Source organism: Hyla sarda, chromosome 6 (assembly GCF_029499605.1).
Source record: "Hyla sarda isolate aHylSar1 chromosome 6, aHylSar1.hap1, whole genome shotgun sequence".
In the NCBI taxonomy this organism is placed as follows: Eukaryota; Metazoa; Chordata; class Amphibia; order Anura; family Hylidae; genus Hyla; species Hyla sarda.
In genome coordinates, this window is record NC_079194.1 from 98365749 (window position 1) to 98391911 (window position 26163).

Here is a 26163-nt window from a genome sequence, read left to right on the forward strand (position 1 = left end):
ATCTACAGGTAAAATAGCCGGACTTGTTCAAGCACTGCTACCCATGTGCTGATGCATGCCGTGTAGGTAGACCATTATCATTGCAAAACGGGTCTACAGTATACGCTCTGCTGCAGGGCTCAAACACATCCCACTAAGTGTATTTTAGACTACCTTTATCTTTGGAAGACATTAAAGGGGTACTCCGCCCCTAGACATCTTATCCCCTATCCAAAATATAGGGAATAATATGTCTGATCGCGGCGCCCCGCCACTGGGGACCCCCACGATCTCCCTGCTGCATCCGACATTCGTTTAGAGCGTCAGGTGCAGCACCGGAGTGCTGGAAGCTTGTGACATCACAGCCACGCCCCCTCAATGCAAGTCTATGGGAGGCCATCACACCCTTTCCATAGACTTGTATTGAGGGGGCATGGCCGTGACATCATGAGCAGGAGTGACTGTGACATCACAACCCTTCGGCTCACATCGCCAGTCACCCGACATGGAGCAAAGTTCACTCCGTGCACGGGATGTCTGGGGTGCCGCAGTGGAGATTGCGGGGGTCCCCAGATCAGACATGACATCTTTTCCCCTATCCTTTGGATAGGGAATAAGATGTCTAGGGGCTGAGTATGCCTTTAAGAGTTCTAGGACGGCGTAACCAAGGCCAATTCTGTAGTAAACAGGACCATGGCTAATAAGTAAATACAATGGCCCTCATTTACTATTGCAAACCCGACATGTTTTGTCAGGTTGTGCGCCAGATTCTGTCGCATTGCGCCAGACATTCTGTCTGCACCAGATTTTGCTCCAGAATTTGCGCCAGAATAAAAAAAAAAAAAACAACTAACTCTCCATTTTGCAAGAAAACCTGAAAAAGGGGCATGACCAAAGGAAAGGGGCGTGTTCCCGACATTTTCACAAAAAAACAACATATTTACTAAGGGTTCCACAGAAAATGTGGTGGATTTCAGCTGAGGAAAACCAGACAGATCAGAGCACATGTAAAAAAAGCAAAGTGTAGGAAAAAGTGCAAAATGTAGGGAAACCTTAGTAAATACTGTGGAAAATAAATTGTAGGGAATCAAAACCCACAAAGAAACCTACACTCCATAAGCTCATATAATACCGCCATATAGTGCTCAAATAATATGCCGCATCTATTTAATAGAACACCTATGTTTTGTCAGGTCATTTGTTTCAGTCGGTAATAAAACCTCTCAATAATCCCTAAAATTAGCGGCAGAAATACTCCTAAATTTATTCTAGCCATAATTCTCAGGACCTGTTTATTTAGGTCACAAGAATAATGGCTAGACATGTGACACTATGACAAGTGTCCCAATCTAAACTGTAATATTTGTCTCCATGGGATCATTGTCATACTGTGCATGCCATGAAATTTGACACAGCACCAACATATTTTGTTATCCCTATGGCTTTTTTAAATTCAGGATTAGTGTTGAGCGTGAATATTCAAAATGCTAATTTTTACCACGAATATCGTCACTTTGCGATTTTGCGAATATTTAGAATATATCGCTATATATTCATAATGACATATATATATATATTTTTTTCACAGTACACATCACAACAATGTGTGCTGTGTAAAAAAAAAGGTATCGTACCTCCCTGCTTCCAGCTTGTGGTTCAAAGAAAGCTCCAATATTATTTACTGTGTGAGTCGGCATGGAGCGCGAATATTTCGTATATGCGAATATGCAAATATTTGCGAATATCAGCACTTCCAGAGGACACTGATCCCTCCCTTCTTTTAGTGTGTGTGTCTAATGATAGTTAGTGTTAGATATGGTAGGTTAGTTTAGCAGATAGGTTCTAGTGTAGGGTATAGTGTTAGTTGAAAGATATAACCACGCATGCGCACTATACGAATTTCATTCCGATTTTGGTATGGAAAAAAAAAGTGAACGAACATAGCTAATTTTGCGAACATAGGACGACTATTCGTCCATATATTCGCAAAATATTGCAATTTCAAATATGGCCCCTGACGCGCCATACTATTCAGGAACAGTAATGAGGTTTTGTTTGGTCACTGATGGTGTTATGTATGGCGGTGTTATCCAGTCATAGTATATAGGTGTATTGGGATTCTTCAGTCCAGAATAGTGGTGTTGTCAAGTTACAATATGGTAGTGTTATTAATTAATGGTATCATGGTATGGTGTTATCCATGTATGATACAGCGGTGTTATCCAGTCATGGAATGGTGGGGTTATTTAGTTAAGGTGCAGTATTGTTATCCTGTTACAGGTAGTGTTATCCTGTCAGGTATTACAGTATAATCTAGACATGGTATGGGACAGGGGGATATTTAGTTACTGTATTTAATAGTATTTCTACTCTATGTACAGTATATCATTTCCAGATTCTGGTACAGTACAATTTACCCTGTATTTTCCGGTAAAGCTCATGTCTCCTAGGACCAGTTCACACCATTGACCTCTAGGACCAATACCAGTTTTTTAATGGAATCACAATGGATTATAAGCAATAGTTCTATTGTTCCTCTACTTGGTTAATAATGATCGACAATCATTATTATTGCTCAGAAACAAGTGAAACTAGCCATAATAGGTGTGTGTAAATGTGATTTTAATGGGGACATATTCAGGTTCAGTTCCTGGGGCAATCAAAACCGAATGACCATGGATTCAGGAGTTTGTCTGGCGCAGAGAGGAACCATCAGGAGGCCAAGTAAAATCAATGGATATATTGAATGCAACGCGTTTCGCTGCGCATGCGCAGCTTCACCAGGCATCTTGCCTGATGAAGCTGCGCAAGCGCAGCGAAACACTTTGCATTCAATAAATCCATTGATTTTACTTGGCCTCCTGATGGTTCCTCTCTGCGCCAGACAAACTCCTGAATCCATGGTCATTCGGTTTTGATTTTACTTCTACCCAGGAGGGCTGCAGTGGACCTTCTTGTACATCTCTTCTGCACTTTACCTTGTTGTGTGTGGGCGCACAACCAACTTTGGTAAGCGGTTTGGGAATTACCGTCCCCCACCCCCACTAACAAGATCTGCTGATCCCGCACATGAGGCGCCTTCCTCCTTCTCTCTAGATTCCTGGGGCAATGTGAACTGTACATACGTCCCTGTACATAATATATAATAATGCAACAGGTGTAAAGAATACAAAAATAACAATACTATTATGTTTCTTGATTCGGGAAAGCCTTTAGCAGGTAACGTGGCTTGATGTTATGGGCTACAGCAAGAATATTACTTAAAAATTCATAAGCTTCTTACAATAAATAATTCATCCAAAAGTCAATGGGTGCTAGTAATTAAGAAAAGAAATAAAATCTCAGTAGAAGCACATTAGATATATATATAATAGTACAGCACACTTTAGTATGTTTATGTTGTCATTAACATGCTTCCAGGGGGATTCATTGAAAAAAATGCAAAAGTAATGTTACTAATACACCGTATAGTCTCACAAACTATTCTCTGGCAAAATTTTATGAATACTAATGCTGAAATTATTATGTTCAGACTACATTCTTCAATTCAGTTGTTTAAATTTCAGCATTATGAAAGACTAGAAGAGGCGAAAAGGGCAAGAGTAAAATCATTGGGAAGTAGAAATAAAAAACCTTCTATAGACACTGTGGTTTCATAGGACAGTCCCAGAGAAGAGGACATATCTGTAGGATGACTTTAATCCCAGCTGTGATCAGTAACACGTTTTGGTTAACAACCCTTTGTCAGTTTGGTTTACCAATCCAACAAAGTGTTAATTCCCAAAATGTGTTATTGGTCACAGTTTGGAATAAATTGTATCCTAAATTGATGTTCTATTCTCTATGACTTTCCTTTGGCACCACAGCGCCTATAGAGAGTCTTTTATTTCTACTACTGAATGCTCTTCTGTCGATCGGTCCTCCCCGGCTCTACACTACCCTACTGCTCAGCAGCACTCCATACAACAAAATGTTTACCCCATTCTGAGGGTTATATGCATATTTATATATGCTCTATGTGATGTGAGCAGTATATACTCCACTAACATTTATCCTATAGCATCCTGGAGAACACACTAGGTGCCCATGTGGTCTCCTGCTTTTTCTTTATAGGATGCAACATGTAGCTTCTGGGCCTCAATGCATAATCTGTATAGGCATCCTGTTTACCCTGTGCCATGTACAATACTTCTTTTCTCTAATGTGGCAAGGGGCACCAGTCACCAAAACCTAAGTGCAACTGCTATCTCTGTACCTGCTACAGTAATGCCCCTTGGTAAAATGTTCGGAAGGACACTTCTGATTGGTCATGGCGTCATTTAAATGGTGGAGAAGTCACCATGAGAAGTAAGCATACTGCCCTTAGCATAAACAATATAAATTAAACAATATATATTTCCATAACCATATCTGCAGACCTTATAAGCATTTTTAAACTACGGTAATTTGCTGAATACTAGATGGCGGCAGGAATAATGGAAAATGGATATTACTTTAACCATTAGTTATAAAAGTCCCCCCATGAAAAGCTGATCATAGGGTGCTGCTGGCAGCAAGTGTTTATTTTCCCTGCAGGTCCTCTGCAGGGGAAATGAAGAATTACACAGTTAATGGGTTTTCTGTTTAAGACATGGATGTGTTAGGTCCTTCAGAGGAAGAAGTGGTCTTTGTAGATGTCTTCCATACTGGCTGATAAATGAAGATCCTGAGTAAGGAGGCATGATTGTACTAAATAAGAATTCTGGATAAATTTGGATATTTGAAATGTATTTCCTATGCTGGAAAATAGGCCAACCAGACTACTCCCTCAAAATACTATGAGTCGCATGTTATCCTGCTGTCATTGGAACACTTCAGCCCTTCTGTTCCCAGGGGTCAAGTCTCCACCAATCACTTTTTAATGGTCCATCTCAAGGAAAGACCATCACTGTGTATTCCTGAAAAAATCTTTTGAAAAAGAAATGTTTACCAATATTGTTCCCTAGCACTCCCTTATAAACCATTCTTGGGCCCTCTATGGCATGGGGTTAGGGTAAATCAGACCCCTTTACTCCCTATTGTTAAATTACTGTGTGTAGCTAATATCCCTATGCCTGATGGAAATTCTACATATTGAGTTTTATTAGAATAATTTATAAATAGAATCAGACGCAGACATTTCCCAACCTCAGACGACTGGGAGTTAAATGTTGATTATAGTAAATGGTTTATTCCTCTTTTATCGGATTCTAAATGATGGCTGTTACCTGAAACATCCACATAAAAGATAAAAGTAAAATAAGCGTCTACGCTTTATAGAGAAAAAGTGATGATTTATCCCAGATAAACTCATTGAGATGTCTCCGAAATGAGGGGCACAGATAGGTGATGACCCTGGCAGGATGTGCATTTGCTGATTGTACTAGATGTTCTGTTGTGAGGAACAAAAGTCTTTGCCTGTAGATGAGGGTTCTGACTTGTGACTATTTTTAGAGGGGATTGATGCTTGTGAGACAAAGTCAAATTGATCCATCAGCGCTATGTGAAAATACTTCTGAATTGGTTGTCTAATGTCTGTCTGTCTAAGAGAGCGCAAAATCATATTATGGCATTTGGTGGTAAAATGTACAGTGCTGAAAACAAGTACATGCAATGGGGACATCTGTCATTGTGCGCTTTGTGAAAAACTGAGAAAATGCACATAATTCTTGGACAAGCTCTAGTTGTGCGCATAATTTATGCAAACTTTCTCTGGGAATCTCTGTCAGTCCTGTAGCAGAAGTCAGAGCATTGGTCACACAAGTGGGCTACCGCTCTGTTCTCAAGGGTCTCTTGGGGGCCATCATTTTTGAGATTGCTGAGGGTCCTGGTGGTCTTACCCCCAGCGATCACATATTTGTGGATAGATGATAAATTATTTAAGTCAGATAATTCCTCTAATCAAAACACATAGGGGGAATTTATCAAGACCAGCACCTCTCACACCCATATAAATGAAACACATACACGCTACTGCTCTATCCCCAAGGGTCACTTAGGGGCTGCCATTTTGGTACTTACCACCAGCGATCACATATTTGTGGATAGGTGAGAAATTATTTTAGTAAGATAACTCCTTTAATGATAACACATAAGGGGGGATTTATTAAGACCAGGGCCTCAAACACCGGTCTAAATGAATCCCTTGCCAGTGCACAGGCTCGCTGGATGACCACTCTGGGGGTCATGTAAGCACCTTCTGCTCCATTTATCCCATTCACTCAAGGGCAGCCATTCTTGGGATCATTGAGAGTCCAGGAGGTTGGACCCCAAGACAGGGACGTAACTTTAGGTAGTGCAGAGGTAGCAGTCACACCAGGGCTCTGATGCCTAAGGGGGCCCCGAAGCACATCTGCCCCATAAGAGACCAGTATTATAAATGGCACGTGGGGCCCTATTGCAGATTTTGCATTGTGGTCCAGAAGCTACAAATTACACCTCTACCCCCAGCAATCCCATATTTATCACCTACTATATCTTGTAAATAGGCGACACATGATTTTTAAGTAATATTAAATTTTTCGAATATTGTAATGGTGGAAACAAATTCATGATATAAACGAGTTGTTTTTTTTTACACCACATTCATCTTCAATGTCAAATGTCAGGAATTGTGGCAAACTCAGTATGTGAAGCAGAAATTCAGAAATTTCTTGCAACTTAACCATGACAGACAAAATATGATTTTTTTTTTTTTACAGAAAAATCCCTATTCTTATCTGTAGGCTGTGTCTGATATTATGTATTACCAGTGTTATCCAACCAGGGTGTTTCCAACTGTTGCAAAACTACAACTTCCAACATGCTGGGAGTTGTTGTTTCAGACAGCTGGAGGCACATTGGATGGGAAACTGCCTTAGCCCCATTCAATTTAAAGGGGTACTCCACCCCTAGACATCTTATCCCCTATCCAAAGGATAGGGGATAAGATGTCTGATTGCGGGGGTCCCGCCGCTGGGGACCCCCGCAATATAGCATGCAGCACCCACCTGTATGTGCTTCCGGCAGCGCTGGAGGTTCTGGCTCCCGACCACGGGAACGGAAGATCGTGACGTCACAACTCCACTCCGGTGTGACGTCACGCCCTGCCCCCTCAATGCAAGTCTATGGGAGGGGTGTGACAGCTGTCACGCCCCCTCCCATAGGCTTGCATTTAGGAAGCGGAGCGTGATGTCACATGGGGCGGAGCCGTGACGTCACAATGCTCCGGCCCCTTGATCAACAGTAATCAGACCCGGAGCGAACACGCTCCGGGGACTGATTTTAACGGGGTGCGGCGTGTAAGATCACGGGGGTCCCCAGCGGCGAGACCCCCGCAATCAGGCATTTTATCCTCTATCCTTTGGATAGGGGATAAGATGTCTAAGTGTCGGAGTACCCCTTTGAAAGAGTTTATATGCTGTACCAGGCACAACCACTGTGTTCTCTAAGATAGAAATATTAAATACTGCAAAGAGTTAGGGTCTATTCACATGAGCGGAATTCCACCTGAAATGAAAAGCCATACACTTCTATAGGTTTTCGCACGGGAACTCTGAAACCCATAGAAGTATATGGGTTTTCATTACAGGTGGAATTCTGCAAGTGTAAATTCTGCCCGTGTGAATAGACCCTTACAGCTGTTACTGGGCCGGTTAGTATATGTTCACACAGCATAAAATTCACTAGGGTATTCTGTTTTACTCCCACATTTCATCCTTTATCGGCAAAAATGTGACTGCAACAATGAAAATGCCTCGGTAAAATAAGAAATGCCGGCAAATTTTATGCTGTGTGAACATATCCCTATAGTTTTGAAGCACAGTCATAATCCAGGAAGTGAGTGCAGGACTAGCACTCATCTGTGCTCACTCCTGTCCTGTCTATCAGACTGCAGTATGAAAACAAAGAGAAGGGGGTTACAGAGCAGCCTGCAGTGATTTGATGAAGATACCCAGAACAGCACAGCAGACTCAGGAAGGAAGTGAATGCATGGTGAGTGAGGCTGGGCTCAGTGCTTGCCTTGGACACATCCCTTCCTGTGCAGTGGATGACAGAATGAGTGATTTTTTTTCTGTGATATGACCGGTACAAAGTGGTATTTGCCTGCATATCTTTGTCACAGATTTGCAACACACTGGTTATAACGTTATGTGAATCCCACACTAGACACCCCTCCCCCTAAAACTAAAATAAAAATATATATATACCAAGCGAACCGTTTTTTATTCAGATTGATAAATAGAGGACCCATTTGGCACATATAATTGGTATAACAATATATCACAAAAAAAATGCACGACACCACCAATTTTCTGCTTTTGGACAAAACAATAACTGCACACATCTCATTATTCCATTTTAGGAGATTTAATTACCATAAAAGTAAACACTTTATAATGGCATTTTCTTGGGGAATTAGCAAATCTATAAAAAAAAAAAAAAGGCAGAAGGATTTGAGCCATTTTCTACGTAAAAATTTTTTTTTTTTTTTTTTAGAATAAACAGAATCTCATTTCGCACTTCAGGGATTTCAGTGCTTTGCATTGGCAGCAACTTAAACTTACTGTGCGAAAAAAGTGTGTTTGTCAGAATTCTCAAATAAGGAAAAATATCAGTAATCTGGCTCAATTTGGCGGTAGCGGGATTAGGTCAGGAATTATGGGCAGTAATTTGTAAGGATCCTCCAGAATAATCATTGTGACTGTTTTTGTATTGAAGCTCAAAGGCAACATGATCATTAGAGCGAAGAATATTAAGGCTAAGTTTCCACTTGGTTTTTTTTCTGGCAGTTTTCGGAATAGCGCCACTGCAGTTTTTGAGCCAAAGCCAGAAGTGGATCCATAAGGGAGGAGAAGTATAAGTCCTTCCTTTATATGTCCTATTCCTTTTGAATACACTTCTGACTTTGGATCAAAAACTGCAGTGGCAGATATCCAAAAACTGCCAGAAAAAAAACAAGTGGAAACTTAGCCTAAGAGTTAAATGGAGCAACAAAATTCAATCTCAGGGCTGGAATTAAGACAATAGGGCTAGGTTACCACTTTTTTTTTTTTTTTTCAGCAACCCCCCCATAAGAACATCAAATTCACTGCACAGTATTCTTGGGCAGCAAAAATGCTGCAATCATATGTTAGTTGAAAGTCAGTAGGAATTATAAAACAACATACCCACTTTGTGTTTTTTCCTTTGGCATTATTTTACTCTACTTGCATTTTTATTTTTTCTCTGGTAGTTTATGGGAGGCAAAAAGAAACTCCCTGTGTGTTTAGAATTGCCATTTTAATAGAAGTCATTTACAAATCTGTTTAACTTTCTGGCACCAGTTGATTAAAAAAAAAAAAAAAAAAAAGTTTGTCCACAGGAGTACCCCTTTAACAGTAGCATACATCTGAGCCCTCTGTTAGAGGTGTATGTTGTGACAGAGGGTTAGAACGCTGTGTATAGAGTTATACAGGTTGTGGTTCACATGTTCAGTATTGTGTGTGAGCTGGGTAGGGGTTGACTGATATGCACAATGACATTATAGAACTGTGCCATATATATAGCCATCTTAAGGCAAATATGGAGATCAGAGCCAACAGAATTTTGAAGAAAACTCTCCCTGCAGCGCAGTATGCTTTACTGAATAATGAGAGAAATGTAAATGTAACATTCACTGGCCTGTAGCAAAATCATAGCTTGAGGAAATGAATAAAAAGTAATTGAAAAGTCCTTCCTTACTAAACTGGTATAAGGCCGGGTCTATGGTGAATCTGCAGAGATTCCCCGCAAATTCTCCATGTTTATTTTGCTGCAAATCCACCAGATGTGAAACCAGCCTAAACTGTAGATCTTTTATTTCAAAATATAAAACATTATAATAATAAACAACAATACCATAACAATAATACAAACAACATACACCTATACAATACTGTATCAAAGTATTTTCTGGTCCAGCCTCATTCTCACCAAACACACCGCTATAATAACAACCCCACATGTGTAAACTACTAAACTCTACTATATCACAATAATAATAACCCTACTCATAATAACAACAACAATAATCATAATAATCATAACGTTAATGTTAATAACCAAACTAAAACTAGTCCAGTTGCATTCTTCTCACCCAAAATAATTTATTCGTGCCGCAAACCACCAAACACCACAAACACAATACACAATTTTTAAAATGTATTTATTTATTTTTTTGTCCCTGAGCTGGTCCCGCATCCCATGCTGTTACCAGATGTCCATGAACCAGTCCAGGATGTTTTGTATAAATAAAGTGCCGAAGCCTAAACTATAAGGTATCTCACAGTTCATCTAGCTCAGTGTTTCTCAACCAGGGTGCCTCCAGCTGTTGCAAAACTACAACTACCAGCATGTCCGGACAGCTTGATTTAGCCTAAGGCTCTGTTCAGACCAGTTTTAGGAGCCTTCATCACAAAATTTGACATATTTGTCAAAAAAAATTAAAATATCACTGCAAGCTTTCCTGTAATTTCGGTCAAAACTACAGACACCTTGGCAGAAGCAACAGACCCCATTATAACGTTTTTTCAACTCTTTCAATTTTGCACCTAAAAATCCATATGATGGATTATTTTTTGCGCCACCAATTCTACTTGGTAATGTCAGTCATTTTGCCCAAAAATCGACGGCGAAACGGAAAAAAATAATCATTGTGCGACAAAATTGAAAAAAAACCCGCAGTTTTGTAACTTTTGGGGGCTTCCGTTTCTACGTAGTACATTTTTCGGTAACAATGACACCTTCTCTTTATTCTGTAGGTCCATACAATTAAAATGATATCCTACTTATATAGGTTTGATTTTGTCGTACTTCTGGAAAAAAATCATAACTACATGCAGAAAAAATTTATATGTTTAAAATTGTCATCTTCTGACCCCTATAACTTTTTTATTTTTCCGTGTATGGGGCGGTATGAGGGCTCATTTTTTGCGCCGTGATCTGAAGTTTTTAGTGGTACCATTTTGCATTGATAGGACTTTTTGATCGCTTTTTATTCATTTTTTCATGATATAAAAAGTGACCAAAAAGACACTATTTTGGACTTTGGAATTTTTTTGCGCGCACGCCATTGACCGTGCGGTTTAATTAACGATATATTTTTATAATTCAGACATTTACGCACGCGGCGATACCATATATGTTTATTTTTATTTTTATTTACACTGTGTTTTTTTTTTTTATGGGAAAAGGGGGGTGATTCAAACTTTTAATAGAGAAGGGGTTAAATGATCTTTATTCACTTTTTTTTTGCACTTTTTTTTTGCAGTGTTATAGCTCCCATAGGGACCTATAACACTGCACACACTGATCTTTTACATTGATCACTGGTTTCTCATAGGAAACCAGTGATCGATGATTCTGCTGCTTGACTGCTCATGCCTGGATCTCAGGCACTGAGCAGTCATTCGGCGATCGGACAGCGAGGAGGCAGGTAGGGACCCTCCCGCTGTCCTGTAAGCTGTTCGGGATGCCGCAATTTCGCTGTGGCGATCCCGAACAGCTCCTTGAGCTAACTGGCATGCTTTCACTTTCACTTTAGACGCGGCGTTCAACTTTGAACACCGCATCTAAAGGGTTAATAGCGTGCGGCACCGCGATCAATGACGCGCTATTAGCCACGGGTCCCGGCCGTGGCCCCATGTTATAGATGGGGAGCGGACTCATGACGTACCGGTACATCATGTGTCCTTAAGGAGATAATCATGTGGACAGTTAGGCATTATTTGTATGAGCTGATGTACACAGATGTGGATAGCACCAACTGGCGTGCAGCATTTCAGCTTAAAGGGGTATTCAAGGAAAAAACTTTTTTTTTTAATATCAACTGGCTCCAGAAAGTTAAACAGATTTGTAAATTACTTCTATCAAAAAATCTTAATCCTTTCAATAATTATCAGCTGCTAAAGTTAAGTTGTTGTTTTCTGTCTGACAACAGTGCTCTCTGCTGACATCTCTGCTTGTCTTGGGAACTGCACAGAGTGGAGGAGGTTTGCTATGGGGATTTGCTTCTAAACTGGGAGGTTCCCGAGACATTTGTCATCAGAGAGCACTTAGACAGAAAAAAACAACTCAACTTCAGCAGCTCATAAGTACTGAAAGGACTAAGATTTTTTTTAATAGAAGTAATTTACAAATCTGTTTAACTTTCTGGAGCCACTTTTTTCCTGGATAACCCCTTTAAAATTTGTATTTGACCAGTGCCTATTTATCTGATGGTGCCACTGCCTGACTCCTGTGTACCTTGCTGACTCTCATGTGGGGGGTGGAAAAATTTAGAATCCCCTGCCATTTACTGACAGGGGATTCAGATTCAAAAGTTTGAATCTGCAATTGTGCTGGCCTCTGCCTGCCGGAGCTAGACTGCTGCTGCCACACGGACTGGGCTGCTCGGACTCTGGCTTGGCGTTGGTTGCATGACGTCTGCACATCACATGGTACGTCGCCACTGCCCAGCTCTGTGAGCTTGTCCTGTGACTGGATGAGCATAAGAGCAGCGAGTGACATCCTGTGTGTGACTGCCATCACAGAACCGGAGTACAGCAGAGCAAACCAGCAGAGTCAGTCAAGCAGCACAGAAGAGAGGCACGAGCCAAAGGCACAGTGTTGGTGTGGATACCATACATCATTTATGGTGAGTTGCACAAGATATATGGAGGCAATGTATATATGGGGCACTATATGGAGGCACTGTATGTATGTTGTGTGTGTATGTACACTATGTTGGTGAGGAGGGGGGGAGGGGTACCAAAATCCAGTGATCAAACACCCCTCTCAACGCCATACCTGGATCCTCTGCACCAGCTATTCCTTCCAGTGTCCTATAAACACCTATAGACAATCTGGCACAGTTGACCTCCAATTTGGTTGTGCTGGATCCAAAAAATCCTGTATGCAATGTTTCCTTGATTCAGAACAACCAAGTTGCAGGGCAACTATGTCTAATGACAGACACTATGTCCAATGACAGACATTAGAGGTCATTATTTCTGAAGACTTAAAGGTAGGAAGACAATGTATTAGAGCAGCAGGAAACGCTAGCAGAATGATTGGATGTATAGGGAGAGGTATAAGCAGTAGAAAGAGAGAAGTGCTCATGCCACTGTACAGAACACTGGTGAGACCTCACTTGGAATATTGTGTGCAGTACTGGAGGCCGTATCTCCACAAGGATATAGATACTCTAGAGCAGTGGTTCTTAACCTGGGTTCGATCGAACCCCAGGGGTTCGGTGAGTCAGTCCTGGGGGTTCGGCGGGGGAGGTCGCAACAGAACAGGTAAACCAAGCAATTGCTTGGGGCCCCGAGCAGAGCCGGTCCTCCGACCACCGGTCCCGAGACCTACTGCTATAGCCGGAGCGGTGGTCGGAGCTGTGAAGTACACAGGCAAACAGCCTTCATCCATACACTGTATATGGCTGGAGGCTTTATGTCTGTGGGTGAACACTGCCTATATCAGTGATCTTCAACCTGTGGACCTCCAGATGTTGCAAAACTACAACTCCCAGCATGCCCAGACAGCCAACGGCTGTCCGGGCATACTGGGAGTTGTAGTTTTGCAACATCTGGAGGTCCGCAGGTAGAAGACCACTGGCCTACATAATGTGGGGGAACACTGCCTGCTAATGTGGGGGAACACTGCCTTCCTAATGTGGGGGAACACTGCCAACCTACTGTGTGGGAACACTGCCAACCTAATGTGGGGGAACACTGCCTGCCTAATGTGGGGGAAGACTGCCTGCCTAATGTGGGGGAAGACTGCCAACCTAATGTGGGGGAACACTGCCTGCCTAATGTGGGGGAAGACTGCCTGCCTAATGTGGGGGAAGACTGCCAACCTAACGTGGGGGAACACTGCCTGCCTAATGTGGGGGAAGACTGCCTGCCTAATGTGGGGGAACTCTGTCTGCCTAATGTGGGGGAACTCTGTCTGCCTAATGTGGGGGAACACTGCCTGCCTAATGTGGGGGAACTCTGTCTGCCTAATGTGGGGGAACACTGCCTACCTAATGTGGGGGAACTCTGTCTGCCTAATGTGGGGGAACACTGCCTTACTAATGTGGGGGAACACTGCCTGCCTAATGTGGGGGAAGTCTGTCTGCCTAATGTGGGGGAACTCTGTCTGCCTAATGTGGGGGAACACTGCCTGCCTAATGTGGGGGAACACTGCCATTGTTGTGAAAATGACATGAGAGTGGCACTTGCCAAGGTAAAGCCGTACATTTCTGAACTGGTCTCTGAAAGACAACAGCAGAAGTCACAGTGATTTGCAGTAAATATTCATTATGTTTTTGTTTTTGTGTGAAAATCATGTTTTCATGTTTTTGTTCTTTATTCTTAATGGTTTTGTTCATTTTGTGCACCTATGTATAAATATATACTTAAATATATACATCCCATGTTTTGAATTTGAAAAAATGCGCATATGAAACTGGTGGGGTTCAGTACCTCCAACAAGGTTAGGAACCATTGCCCTAGAGAGAGTTCAGAGAAGAGCTACTAAACTATTACATGGATTACAGGATATTACAAGATAATATTGTAACCCTGGAACAGTGGGATTTGGTTTTAAAAGCAGTCCCTAACCAGTGAACAGTAGTGTTGAGCGGCATAGGCCATATTCGAATTCGCGAATATTCGCGAATATATGGACGAATATTCGTCATATATTCGCGAATATTCGCATATTCGTAATATTCCCGTTTTATTTTTGCGTATGCGAATATGCGCGTATGCGAAAATTAACATATACGAAAATTAACATATACAAAATTAGCATATGCGAAAATTCGCATATGCGAATTTTCGCATATGCGAATTTTCGCTTGCCAATCTCACACAATAGTATTAGATCCTTCTTTACACCACACAAGCTGGAAGCAGAGAGGGATGATCACTGTGATGTGTACTGTGAAAAAAAAATAAAAAAAAAATACGAATATTCGTAATTACGAATATATAGCGCTATATTCGCGAAATTCGCGAATATGCGATATTCGCGAATAATATTCGAATTGCGAATATTCGCGAGCAACACTAGTGAACAGTTGTCACAAATATATATTTTGTAAAGGACATATCAAACACCACTCTTTCTTTACAAAATTGGCCTCAAAGGAGACTCAAAATCCCCACGGTTTTCTTCACCTGAGGCCGATTTAATGCATATGCTATGGAATTGTACTTGTTTGGAGGAATACTGGAATTCTATCTTGGGATTTATTAAAAATCTATATAGTTTTGAAATACCTAGGTATCCGGGAATTTGTTTTCTTGGATTCTTAGATGATTTACTTACTGGTTCTAATAATAAAATTGCAGTGGGTCATATTCTATATTCAGCTAGGAAACTGCTTGCTCAACACTGGAGGTCCAGTACCACTCCAACATTGTCTCAATCTCTTTCAAAGATAAAGCTTCTTTTGAGCTGGGAAAGGGCTGTATATACTAAAAGAAATAAGATTGCTACCTATAAAAATATTTGGTAACACTGGATTGAAAAATATAATTTTTAAAACCCTTTTTTTTTTTCCTTCTAGGGGTGGGTGGGACAGGGGGACATGAAAATTGAAAAATAATGTAATCTTTGTCATTTTGATGAGTGAAATTGTGTCATTTTTTTATGTATATTTTCTTGAGCCTTGTATTTAAAATCTCTCAATAAAAATGTATTATACAAAAAAAAAAAAAAAAAAAAAAAAACAGTACATGGATTGCAGGATAAAACTTTTCAGGAAAGGTTAAAGGACCTTAACATGTATAGCTTGGAAGAAAGAAGAGACAGAGGGGATATGATAGAGACTTTTAAATACATAAATGGAATCAACACGGTAAAGGAGGAGAGCATATTTAAAAGAAGAAAAACTACCACAAGAGGGCATAGTTTTATATTAGAGGGGCAAAGGTTTATAAAGTAATATCAGGAAGTATTACTTTACTGAGAGAGTAGTGGATACATGGAAAAGCCTTCCTGCAAAAGTGGTCGCTGCAAATACAGTGAAGGAGTTTAAACATTCATGGGATAAGCATAAGGCTATCCTTCATATAAAATAGAAATAGGTATAAGTCTATCCTTCATATAAGATAGAGATAGGTATAAGGCTATCCTTCATATAAGATAGAGATAGGCATAAGGCTGTCCTTCATATAAGATAGAGATAGGTATAAGGCTATCCTTCATATAAGATAGAGATAGGCATAAGGCTATCCTTCATATAAGATAGAGATAGGCATAAGGCTATCCTTCATAAAAGTTAGAAATAGGTATAAGGCTATCATTCATATAAGATAGAAATAGGCATAAGGCTATCCTTCATATAAGATAGAGATAGATATAAGGCTATCCCTAATATAAGATAGAGATAGGCATAAGGCTATCCTTCATATAAGATAGGGATAGGCATAAGGCTATCCTTCATATAAGATAGGGATAGGCATAAGGCTATCCTTCATATAAGATAGGGATAGGCATAAGGCTATCCTTCATATAAGATAGGGATAGGCATAAGGCTATCCTTCATATAAGATAGAGATAGGTATAATGCTATCCTTCATATAAGATAAAAATATGTATAAGGCTATCCTTCATATAAGATAAAGATAGGTATAATGCTATCCTTTATATAAGATAGAGAAAGGCATAGGGCTATCCTTCATATAAGATAGAGATAGGCATAAGGCTATCCTTCATATAAGATAGAGATAGGCATAGGGCTTTCCTTCATATAAGGTAGGGAAAAGGACTATTCATAAGTGTTCAGAATAGACACTAGATGGGCAAAATGTCTCTTATCTGCTAACACATTCTATGTTTCTATATTTCATATGTGAATAAGCCCTAACCTAATACACACTATAACAGTGTTTTTCTATTTTTCCCAATGCCAACTATTTTACCTGATGAAATATGGCAGGGGATGGCGTCCAATGCTTTTAAATAGCAAAAGGAACAATAACCGTTTCACTACACCTGCCTGATATTGCCCTGGTCTCTGCACTTATTCCTGATCTTACTACCCTTCCCTTTTCTAATTTTGAGTAATAACTGATTATTATCACTATAAGGCACCCACTGATGGCTATCCATTGATGTTAAAGGGGTACTCCAGTGGAAAACACATGTTTTCAGATCAACTGGTCCCAGAAAGTTATACAGATTTGTTAATGACTTTAAAAAAAAAAAATTAAAAAAATCTTACGCCTTCCAGTACTAATCAGCTGTTGCATGCTCCAGAGGAAGTTGTGTAAATCTTTCCCGGCTAACCACAGTGCTCTCTGCTGCCACCTCTGTCCATGTCAGGAACAAATCCCCATAACAAACCTCTCCTGTTCCGGACAGTTCCTGACACTGACCAAAGTGTCAGTAGAGAGCACTGTGACACCGAAAAGGACAACTCAATTTCCTGAGGAGCATACAGCATCAGATAAGTACTAGAAGTATTAAGATTTTGAAAATGTAAGTAATTTTCAAATCTGTATAACTTTCTGGCACCAATTAATTTGAAAATATTTTTTTCCACCGGAGTACCCCTGTAATAGACAACTGCAATTCATTGTAGCTTTTCTTCAGACTGGCTCTCTACTCCTATCTTGAATGAGCCCTCTACTAGCTACAAATGCCAAGATGGACCATATAGAAAGGGTTAAGCCATCATACAGCCACTATAATCTTGGAAATCTCAGCTCCTTATTGACCTTGACCTTCCAGCGGACTGCCCTGTATTCTCAGGAGTAATGTGATTTGCTCTGTAGTTATGTCATTACACAGATTATTCTGATGGGATCCATAAAGGAGATGATACAGGTCCATACTCTAATACAGAGACAATAAGTGGGGGATATTTCTTATAATGAACGCTGGGTGACTTTGATAGTAAAATAGAAATAATTGTTCTGTAGGGGAGCTCAGAAGTGATCAAAGCCCCGGTTGCATTACTGAGAAACACAGAGCAAGACGAGATGAGTGGAGCAAACATCTGTTAGACTATCAGGAATTCTCCGTCCTGCTGCTTCTCCTGTTGTGCCCATTGGGACCTTGTGTTTCTATTCATTGTCACAATCCCTATTTCTGGGAGATCCTCGCCTCCTTTGAAAGGAAACCACAGGAGGCAACTCAAACATTCTTCTGTGTAGAGTTCTATAAAGCCTGCCCTTCTGAATGATACGAACAAACACCAAGCACCCTCCTCCGCACCATCCTTCCATGGACAGCAGGATGGCATGTACTGTACTGACTCATTGCTTGCCAGTGTGACAGACAGTCAACCATTCCATTTCTATTACAATGCAATTAGGTCTTTCCTCAATTGTCACATTAATGTAAGATATAATCCTAACAATGAATGTTAGATGTGGGTCAGGGGTGAGTCAGGCCTTCTTGTTGTCAATGGAAGGGGATTCCGAATGTTCCCCCTCTTCCTTGGTTTTCAAAGTTTTTGGCTTAAAGGAGTAGTCCAGTATGAAAAAAAAAATGTATTCCCTATCCACAAGGCAGGGATAAGTGTCAGATCGCAGAGGGACCCCACATGATCTCTTGCACCCCAGCTCTCTGCATGAATGCAATGTGTTGACTACAACACAAAGCAGTGGCCAACACGCCCCCTCCATGCAACAATATGGGAGAGCCTGAGATACACGAACGCTGCGGATAGGGGATATGTTTTTTCATACTGGATAACTCCTTTAATGGCTGTAGAATGGACAGTGATCCATCTGACTGCCCCCATCACCAGTCTACCCTCTAAGGCTATGTTCACATGACAAAAATACAGAGCGGAATACGGTGGGAATATTACACTGGTAATTCCGTTGAAGCACATGGTGGAATTTCTGGTGGATTCCGGCCTCTGCAGAAAGAATTGACATGTGAATTCTTTCTGCAGAATCCCCCGGAAATGCACTGCCATCTATGGAGACAGTGCATTTCAGAGTGGTCCTAGCCACCGGCTATGCACCTGCCGACACCTGCAGCCTGCGGAATGTCTGGGCAGTGTGAACATACCCTAAATGGAGTGATTACGGTATTTTCATTGTGACTTTTTGCCTGTTCACATCCAGAGGGTGTGTTTAGTGGAAAAGTGGGCGTGGTTTCACCAGCGTATCTTTTGACGCCGGATGTATGATGTGCAACTTTTAATAGATCACATATATTAAACATGTTCAGATTACATTAAATAAAACATATTATTGTCATCAGTATTCAATGTAGCTGCAACCAAATGGGACCTCCAAGAATAACTGTTCCTGGCCAACACAACTCCCACCCCCTTCCCATATCTTATTTTCCTATGGAGAATTATACAATTCTTCTTTCATAACCCATATACATCAAGTCAAACATTCCAATCTATAATCAGATAGAACTTTCATTTTACGGAAACTCTACAAGTTTATTCAGCAGATTCCATCTGTAAATTTGCCATTTTATTTGCTATTATTCAGACAGATCCGCAGGGTTTTAAATTATGTATATGTTCCCATTGCTATAAAATTTCAATTGTACATCAGTCAGTCATACTGAATAAAAAAATATTCTACTCTGTAGAGCAGTGTTTCCCAGCCAGGGTGCCTCCAGATGTTGCAAAACTACAACTCCCAGTATGCCCGGACCACCTTCGGTGGTCCGGGCAGCCTGGAAGTTGTAGTTTTTGGTGAAAAAAATTATATTTTCCTCATCTTTGGCGTTTTTCTGCAGTTTTGGGCTCAGTGGCACTTTGCCAAAACCGCAGCATGTTGAGACGTTGGCGTTTTTGGACAAAATCTTGGCGTTTCTTTTCCATTGAAGTCTATGGGAGCAAAAAAAATGCCATAAAAACACCATGTGGGTTTAGCATTGACTTTTTCCTTGAAATTTTTTTCCCCCATTTCTTTGAAATCCTTAAGTCACATAAGAATCACGTCTTGATATAATATTAAGGCAGGGAGGAAAAAAAAGCATAGAAAAAAAATAAAGCCCACTATTTTTGAAAAAACATATTTTTTTTTTTGTGGAAACTTAGCCTCAAGGAATTTGGACAGTATAAACCATTTAAGGTTGCAGTTATGTAACAATATCTAATAAGCCACATACTGTAATGTATACACATTATTGATATATTATAAATAGCTATAAAAAATATGCAAAGATCATTATGTGCATATAACAGGAACGTGGTCTGGGTTGAGTTTATTAGCAAATGTCAGGATTTTCTGAATAGGATCTGTTTTTTTTTAGGGTTTGTTCACAAATAGTAGATACCCTGCAGTTTCTTTATCTTGATTTGTTGGCAAAGATCGGCAGAGTATCATTTTACTAATGTCACTCACATGCTGTGTTAAAAAAAATTGAGTGAAAATTGACTGGTGGTACAGATTTACGCCTGCAGCATGTTTACGTCTTACTGTGGATTCTCACTGCCGAAACATGTGGATGTTCCTGTGAATATATCCTAAGGGTGCGTTCACACACACAGGATCCGTTGCAGTTTTGAAGTTGTAAAATCCACAAAATCCACAATTGCGAATCAGCAACAGCAGTTTTTACAAGGCATTTCTTATGTACTTTTGACTACTTTGTAAAAAGGGTACATTCACACGGGCGGATTACCTGCGGAAATTCTGCAGCGTATTTTGCTACCATTGACTTCAATAGGTCAGAAGGAAAATCTGCAAATCTGCCTCTATTGCGGATTTTCTGCTGATCCGTTGAAGTCAATGGTAGCAAAATCCGCTGCTGATTTTCTGCGGCAAATACACTTCGGAAATTCCACAGGTAATTGTACCCTAAAAGTAGGGTCACATGTAGCACAGTGGGTTTCCCACAATTTAAATTCTGCTTGCAGATTATGTTGCTACAAATTAAAGTAAATGGGTTCCGCTTTTAGATTTTCTGCTGGGGAACTTCCGCTCTCGAAATTCCGCAGTGGAAAATATGCAAGTAAAATTTCAGCTGCAGATGTGCTACGTGTGACCCTATCTTAGATTTTCCCCACAAGAGAGAAACAGTAAGTGAAGTCACATTTTACATTAGGGATGGAGTAATTCTTCATGAGGGAAAGGGTTAAGAAGTTGGCATTTACTAATCTACAGGTCTTATTACACAGACCGATTCCCTCTATAACATAGGGCCAGTAATCGCTTTGTTTTGCCTCGGTTAAAAATGGCTTATTGGCTGCACATCTCCCCATGTAATAGGTAATGTGTGGTCTATGCACAATGGAAGCAGCGGCTGGGCGAACAATCCAGCGATTATTTGTGTGGCCTTCCCTGAGCGAAGCTTGAGAATTATCATATGGGTAAGAATATAGTGATTATTAGCTTTTTATTTTTATGTTTTAAAAGAATAATAAAATAAAACAAAAGCTATGTAATTTGGGTATCGTTGTCATCCTATTGAACCACAGAATAATTGCATTTCAGTTTTTTCCCATATAGTGCACTGTGTAAAAACAAGAAAAAACAAATCTGCTTTATAGTCTTTATTTTATGTTAATATATATATATATATATATATATATATACACCGTATATACTCGAGTATAAGACGAGTTTTTCAGCACGATTTTTCGTGCTGAAAACACCCCCCTCGGCTTATACTCGAGTGAACTCTCCACCCGCAGTGGTCTTCAACCTGCGGACCTCCAGAGGTTTCAAAACTACAACTCCCAGCAAGCCCGGGCAGCCATCGGCTGTCCGGGCTTGCTGGGAGTTGTTGTTTTGAAACCTCCGGAGGTCCGCATGTTGAAGACCACTGCGGCCTTCGACATCATCCAGCCCCCTCTCATCCCCTTTAGTTCTGTACAGTACTCACCTCCGCTCGGCGCTGGTCCGGTCCTGCAGGGCTGTCCGGAGAGGAGGTGGTCCGGTGGTATAGTGGTTCCGGGCTGCTATCTTCACCGGGGGCACCTCTTCTCCGCGCTTCCGGCCCGGCCTCAGAATAGTCACGTTGCCTTGACAACGACGCAGAGGTACGTTCATTGCCAACGTACTTCTGCGTCATTGTCAAGGCAACGCCTCTATTCCGGGCCGGAAGCGCGGAGAAGAGGCGCCCCCCGGTGAAGATAGCAGCCCGGAACCACTATCCCACCGGACCACCTCCGATGGCTGCCCGGGCTTGCTGGGAGTTGTAGTTTTGAAACCTCCGGAGGTCCGCAGGTTGAAGACCACTGAGGGCGGATGATGAGAAGAGGATGATGAAGGGGGGGGTGTGGGATGATGAAGGGGGGTGTGGGATGATGAAGGGGGGTGTGGGATGATGAAGGGGGGGTGTGGGATGATGAAGGGGGGTGTGTGGGATGATGACAAGGGGATGATGAAGGGGGGGATGATGACAAGGGGATGATGAAGGGGGGTGGGGATGATGACAAGGGGATGATGAAGGGGGGTGGGGATGATGACAAGGTAATGATGAAGCGGGGTGGGGATGATGACAAGGGGATGATGAAGGGGGGTGGGGATGATGACAAGGGGATGATGAAGGGGGGTGGGGATGATGACAAGGGGATGATGAAGGGGGGATGTGTGGGATGATGACAAGGGGATGATGAAGGGGGGATGTGTGGGATGATGACAAGGGGATGATGAAGGGGGATGTGTGGGATGATGACAAGGGGATGATGACAGGTGATGACGATGAGGGTCTGGATGATGACAGGCGGTGATGATGATGAGGATGTTAATGACGGGTCTGGATGATGACAGGGGGGGATGATGTATTTCCCACCCTAGGCTTATACTCGAGTCAATAACTTTTCCTGGGATTTTGGGTTGAAATTAGGGGTCTCGGCTTATACTCGGGTCGGCTTATACTCGAGTGTATATATATATATATATATATATATATATATATATATATATATATATATATATATATATATTTATATTGTTTTTTAAATTATTTTGATTTCTTTATTTATTATCAGTTTTGCCATACACCTTATGGAACAATGTAGCTTTCAAACAAAGAACAAAGAAAACAAAAAACAAGCCCTCAAATGGCTCTGTAGATGAAAAAATAAAAGAGTTATGGTTTTTAGAAACTGAAGAGGAAAAAACAAAACAAAAAAAAATCTGTATTTATCTAAAGAAAAGATAAAAGCATTAAACTATTCAAGGGTGGACCTTCATTTTAGGACCACAACATAATATCTGCATTATATAATCCCACTCAGAATGCACAAAATGTTAGGATGCGCTAATTAAGTGTGTGTTGTAATTATAACAAATAAATCCGTAAAGGCGGAGGCCTACTTAGCCTCTTTTCAGTGTCTAATAATGATGGGCGATAATTAAATGATGAATGTATTTTAATTACAGGTAAATAAGAAACTATTGAAACTATCTTCAGATTTCCCGGACTAGAATAATTTCATGCATTTTATGGCATTTACATGAATAAGGCCATAATAATGAACTGGCAAAAGGTTTATGTTTTCACAAATGCAGACACTAGAAAATGACTCTGTTTATACAGATCAGGAGCACATCCAATTTTAATGGCATTGGAAAATCCTGCTTCCTTATAGGGAGACTAAAGATACACAGTTTACAATTCTAGCATGCTTAACCCTTGCTCTCGATATGATCCAAAGGGAATCTGCTTGCTACAATTCACATTCAAAACTGCTGAGTACAAAGAGTAAAAGAGGCATTCCCAAGCCTCTGAAGTGCTGCGGGCTGGAACACCTCCTTGCTTCCCCTCTTATGCCTGTCCCTGCTTGATTGAGCGTTAGCTAGAAGCCCTCCCTCCAATCCCTGCCCCTGATTGATTTACAGTTAGCATGCACCTTCCTGAACCGAGACCTGTTTCTAAATCTCACATGTGTGTAAAACTTGTTTGTACAGTGCACAAATGAGAGTTAGAAACAGGGCTCGGTGCAAGAAGGTGGATACTGACCGTGAATCAATCAGGGACAGGGATAGGAGGGTGAGCAAGGAGGTGTTTCAGCCCTCAGCACTTCAGGCGCTTGAGAACCCCTCTTTGACAATTGTCTCCAGAAAATAAGTAGCCCTCAGTGTACTAAGCATCTTTTATTGCAGCGATTTTACATTACAAGGGTATTACTATGTGTTTTTGCTTTGAAAGTAACAGGACAAATGTGGTATCACATTCTCTCTAAACAAAGGGACTCTGCTTGTGGATACTCAGGTTCAAATTGTGCGACAAATTTTTCCTCTGCTGAAATTCCGCAGTGTGAATGGTAGGGATCGACCGATATCGTTTTTTTTAGGGCCGATACCGATAATTGGTGGAGGTTAGGGTCGATAGCCGATAACTTATACCGATATTCCGGTATAAGTTATCGGCTATTCATCCCCTCGCGACACCGCTGCAGATCATTGATTTAAAGCGGGCGCTTTAAATCAATGCACTGCAGTGGTTTCGTGGTGCCATAGACCGCCGCCGCCACCCGCTTCTCTCCCCCTGTCCAGGGGTCTTGAGACCTATCACCGCCACCGCTCCCCCCACCACTGCACCGCGACCGCCCCGACCCGCCGCACCGCACCCACGACCACCCCCCCCCGACCCGCCGCACCGCGACCACCCCCCGCACTGCACTGGCCCCATTGCCTCCCCCATCCCCGGTTTTATAATTACCTGTTCTCGGGGTCCACTCCACATCTGGCTCCGGTGGCGTCCTCCTGAGCTGTCACTGTGCGCACTGAGGGTGACGTCACGTCACGCAAGTCACGTCACTCGTCATTGCGCACAGCGTAACGCAGGACGCAGCGGGAACAGATAATTATAAAACCGGGGATGGGGGAGGCAATGGGGCCGGGGCGGTGAGGTGGGGGGTGCGATGCGGTGCGGCGGGTCGGGGGGGCGATCGTGGTGCGGTGCGGGGGGGCGGTCGCGGTGTGGTGGGGCGGTGCGGGTCGGGGCATTATTGGCTTATCGGCAAGGTAATTGCCGATACCGATAATGCCCAAAATCGTGATTATCGGCCGATAATATCGGCCATAATGATAATTGGTCGATCCCTAGTGAATGGGTCAATAGAAGACCTATTCTTATTAACCCCTTAAGGACTGAGCCCTTTTTCACCTTAAGGACTCGGTCATTTTTTGCATATCTGACCACTGTCACTTTAAACATTAATAACTCTGGAATGGTTTTAGTTATCATTCTGATTCTGAGATTGTTTTTTCGTGACATATTCCACTTTAACATAGTGGTAACATTTTTTGGTAACTTTCATCCTTTCTTGGTGAAAAATCCCAAAATTTGATGAAAAATTGTAAAATTTAGCATTTTTCTAACTTTGAAGCTCTCTGCTTGTAAGGAAAATGGATATTCCAAATAATTTTTTTTATTCACATATACAATATGTCTACTTTATGTTTGCATCATAAAATTGATGAGTTTTTACTTTTGGAAGACACCAGAGGGCTTCAAAGTTCCGCAGCAATTTTCCAATTTTTCACAAAATTTGGAAACTCGCTTTTTTTCAGGGACCAGTTCAGGTTTGAAGTGGATTTGAAGGGTCTTCATATTAGAAATACCCCATAAATGACCCCATTATAAAAACTGCACCCCCCAAAGTATTCAAAATGACATTCAATAAGCGTTTTAACCATTTAGGGGTTTCACAGGAATAGCAGCAAAGTGAAGGAGAAAATTCACAATCTTCATTTTTTACACTCGCATGTTCTTGTAGACCCAATTTTTGAATTTTTGCAAGGGGTAAAAAGGAGAAAACTTTTTACTTGTATTTGAAACCCAATTTCTCTCGAGTAAGCACATACCTCATATGTCTATGTTAATTGTTCGGCGGGCGCAGTAGAGGGCTCAGAAGGGAAGGAACGTCAAATGGTTTTTGGGGGGCATGTCACCTTTAGGAAGCCCCTATGGTGCCAGGACAGCAAAAAGAACCCACATGGCATACCATTTTGGAAACTAGACCCCTTGGGGAACGTAACAAGGGGTAAAGTGAACCTTAATACCCTACAGATGTTTCACGACTTTTGCATATGTAAAAAAAAATAAAAAAAATTTACCTAAAATGCTTGGTTTCCCCAAAAATTTACATTTATACAAAGGGTTAAAGCAGAAAATACCCCCCAAAATTTGAAGTCCAATTTCTCCCGATTCAGAAAACACCCCATATGCTCTGCTGGCGCACTACAGGTCTCAAAAGAGAAGGAGTCACATTTGGCTTTTTGAAAGCAAATTTTGCTCTGGGGGCATGCC

The 26163-nt window shown here is 41.3% G+C and overlaps 1 protein-coding gene and 1 long non-coding RNA gene across 12 annotated transcripts in view; one reads left to right on the forward strand and one right to left on the reverse strand.

The window, feature by feature from the left end:
* The window catches only part of LOC130275897 (uncharacterized), an 80599-nt gene extending 57432 nt beyond the window's left edge, over nt 1-23167 (forward strand). Inside the window, exons 2-3 of the long non-coding RNA XR_008844945.1 lie at nt 21168-21268; nt 22895-23167. This is a non-coding gene — a long non-coding RNA (uncharacterized LOC130275897). The remainder of the gene's footprint in view (nt 1-21167; nt 21269-22894) is intronic.
* The window catches only part of CADPS (calcium dependent secretion activator), a 560269-nt gene that overhangs the window by 344379 nt on the left and 189727 nt on the right, over nt 1-26163 (reverse strand). The window lies entirely within an intron of this gene.